This window comes from Morone saxatilis, unplaced genomic scaffold (genome assembly GCF_004916995.1).
Source record: "Morone saxatilis isolate NCDOM2014 unplaced genomic scaffold, NCSU_SB_2.0 Contig20, whole genome shotgun sequence".
Classification (NCBI taxonomy): Eukaryota; Metazoa; Chordata; class Actinopteri; family Moronidae; genus Morone; species Morone saxatilis.
In genome coordinates, this window is record NW_023339763.1 from 23,033,585 (window position 1) to 23,037,480 (window position 3,896).

Genomic DNA, 3,896 nt, shown 5'->3' on the forward strand with positions numbered 1-3,896 from the left:
AAAAAATCAATTATTCAAAGCTGTAGTAGGTAACTTTTATAAAAATAACTTTGTCATATTTGCTGAAACTTTCATTATATCCTTAAAGTAGTTCATGAGACACTTACAAGAATTCCCCAGGCCTAAATGGAAACAACCAATCAGAGCTGAGAAACATATACAGACACTTTGGGTTGGAGGCTTAAAGATAGTTTATTGTTGATTCTCATTCCCAGGATCCCAAACCGTCAGTATTTGATGCCCCAGGAATGAGACCTAACCCCTTGGCAGCCCCCTTTTTGGCACCACTGGAGTGGATGACATTTGCCTGACTCCATTCAAATGCCCTCCGCCCACCCAAGCTAAGTGGCCAAGGGACATTATGTCCTGTCAAAGCCAAAAGGTGTGGGAACCTTTCCTGAAATACCTTCAGAATCTTCAGCCAGGCTAAAGACTTATTCCTTCACTCTCTTTTTGTCTTAGTTATACAGTCTGTATAAGTGAATCAACTTCTAAACGCCCCTTTTTATTTATTTCTCTCTTTTCTAAATACAAAACCTGACTTGCAGTAACTTCCTGTATTACTTCAGGGATGAAACACTGTTTTAAATATGTGATTCCAGCTTGTACACGGGGCTAGTGGGGGAGAGGGATGATTGGGACAAGATTGCTCGATATGCTCCTCTATCATAGACGTGCTCGGTAAAATTGGTGCACATTCTACAAATTTGTGTACAACATATAAACATAATTTGTTTGTATTTGTGTAAATCCTTTGAACATGCAACAAACTGTTGTGTATATTTTGTTCTCTTGCATTAATGTTATGAGACAAAGTCAAGTCTATGCAATAGGGAGATTGTAAAATAAGCTGTAAAGAAGCAGCTTTTCATCATGTATTTAGAAAAACATATAAACAGCTATAAAGTCTATTCATCATCATGAAAAACATCATAAATGCTGTTCCTACCAACCACAGTTGTGAGAATATCCATGCAGGCAAGCGGAGGTTAAGTCAATACACATCTTCTGAGCTGATGTTTGTCATCAAGCTATACAACCAGTCAAACAGCAGCACAGTCCAAAACAACTAACTCAAGCTTAGATTCTCCAAGAAGTCAATCTGTCAGTCGGCAAAGCCACAGAGCTCTCTGTTATTCATCTAAAAAGATTTTATCAAAGGGAATTATATGGGACTTTATGTGACGTGGATGGGTGACGTTGATATGAGAGCAAAAAAATACACAAAAAATGCTGGGAATGCTGCAGAAGTGCAGAAAGAGACGCTCTTCTACTAACAATGTAAAATATTCACCTCACTACAGGCACAGCAGAAATCAGACTCAAGACTATTAGATTGGATTCAGCTCATTATTGCAAAGTACAAGTATCTCTAACAACTTAAAGATCCCTTTCAGACTTATAAGAAAAACTTCCAGAATCTCTGAATATGCAAAAGTTTTGCTGCTGGACACGAGATATCTCCTACTTCACTGTAAAGTCTATTCTCAGTGGATGTGCACTGGTGGCTTAAAATCAGATTTTCAATGAGCACAGAGAAACTTTCCACTTTCAGCAGATGGATGTGGAAACATCCTTCTAGTATCAAACTCTGCACAGACAGCATTCAAACAGCACACTGTGGGAACAAGAACAAACACTGATTGTTGATTTGATTTTTAGCTGATTATTGCGTTCAGTACAACAACTACAAGCTACTGACTTCAAGGGCTCACTGGCAGTCAAATGTAGTGTGCATTAACAGCCAGAGAGGGGCAGCAGAGAGCCAAAACACATCTGTTACTCACAGAAACCAGCCTGAAATCCACTTTCTGCTAATTTATATTTACAGTTTTTTTTTTTTGAAAATCAGTTTATAGATGATATCCACTGAAAAACTACTCAATGGGTTACCTGTCAAGAAAATTACTTCTATTCACTCGAGCACACTGTAGCTGTGTGACAGTACATGTTAAACTCAGACAGCGTTTATTGTTGCTCAGTGGCTGACTTAATGTATGTTTACAGTAATTAAGGCTTTTTGACATCTTCTCAAATAAATGACTACCACCTTTGGTGGAGAAATGATTTTGCTTTGGATCATGTTGTTAGTCAACATAAAGTGTGCATCTGCCCTTTTACTTCCACATCTGTATCAGCAATCAGCCAGAGATAATCAGCCAGAGATAGTATAAAGGAAGATGGATAGGACGATGGTCTCTCTCTCTCTCTCTCACACACACACACATACACACACAGATGGGCAACCTTGTTTTTTCTGTATTTTATCCCTTTTTCATCTTCATCACTCTCCCCTCACTCAGCCTCTCCCCTGCTCTTCTCTCTCTCTCATCTCTAACCTTTCCACCTCTTCTCTACACAGGATTTCTCTTTGTCTCTTCCCCTCAAATAATATTCCTTTTAACAAGTCCAACATGGGGAAAAAGTGTACCTGAGTCAATTTTGATCAGTCTCAAGTGGCTGCCAGCATTAAGTGTGTGTTCATCAGGAAGCATGTGGCAGGTGTGTGCACATTTTTGATAAATTGATGGCAGTTCTGCATGTGTGAACCAGTGTGATTGGCAGGGCCTGTGAATACTAGTGCAGAATGATGGAAATCTAGCTAATGGCATCCACTTACGTGCACAAACACTCATCCACTACACTGCACTCCAGAAACAGTGATTTTAAAGCCACATGTGCATATTGTATTAGCCTACTTCACTGTACTGCAACATTCCTACTAATTAGCACCACTGTCACAATGGTCACCAACAAGAATATTTTACAGGAAGTGATGCAACCAAGTGTAAGCGCAATGTCCAATGCCAAAGTGTGAAGCAGTGTTATGTCCAGACTCATCAGTGATAGCTGAACCTACCTCTGCACCGAAGAAGAAACTTGGTCCACTAATGTCATGGTACATGAACTCTGGGTATTGAAGTCTGCAGTATGTAAATAGTTGCCTCAGGCTTGCTGCCATTCGGGGCCGAGTTTCCCAGTGCTGCTTTAAAGTCTCAATGAAATAACATCTTAGAAGTGTCCAGCTTGCCTAATGTGTGCTTTCCTCTGAAATACAGTAGGGTGGGAACAGTAAAAATGGTGAGAGAAAGGTGAAGCTGTAAGGCTGGGATTGAAATGAGTTTTTATATACAGCTCCTGCTTCAGCACAACATATACTTTGAGGCATTTTCTTTCATATTTAAACCTCTAATAACTGAATTAGGGCTGTAGAAACAAATTGGGAACACAACATTGACATATGATAACCTGTTAAAGGTCCAGTGTAGAGCTACAACAATGCACCATGTAAAGAGATCTCCACAGAGCGTAGGTGTAGGTATCAGTTTCTCTGTCACTGTGGAGACGGATGGAGCTGACAGTGATGACAGAGACAGAGTGTGTGTAGGCTATACTCCTGTAAAAACACTGTTGCTAATAAAGCGAAGAGATTAAAATATAAACAGAGGTAAGGGAGCAGATAAAAAAAGGACAGCAGAAGAAGGGAATGTGCTGAAAAGAAGGAGAAAGGAAGGACAAGGGACGACAAACAAGACGAAGAGATTCATTGTGTCAATTGCTCTTTAGACACTAAGAAGATCTGCTGTAGTGGTGAGAAGGAGAGCTCTTGTCTGGAGAGATGCTGACTGATGGATGGATCAGTGGCCATGTAGAGATGATACAAAGAGGCTTAAACATAAACATAATGCGTCACTGTGGAGCGGCTCCCTGGTGATTGCAGTAAGCCTGTAACAGACTCCACTTCTCAGACAGAAGGATGGATGGATGGATGGATTGACAGAGGACACAAAACAAGAACCTCTGGGACAAGGATGCCATAACACACAACGCAGTCATCCACCTGTGTTCTTAAAGCAACAGCAAGTGGGGTTTGAACTTTGACTTTTTTGGGAAAT

At 40.3% G+C, this 3,896-nt stretch overlaps 1 protein-coding gene across 1 annotated transcript in view; it reads right to left on the bottom strand.

Annotated features, from left to right (window-relative positions):
• The window catches only part of esama (endothelial cell adhesion molecule a), a gene marked incomplete at its 3' end in the record, with an annotated part of 61,529 nt that overhangs the window by 8,035 nt on the left and 49,598 nt on the right, over positions 1-3,896 (bottom strand).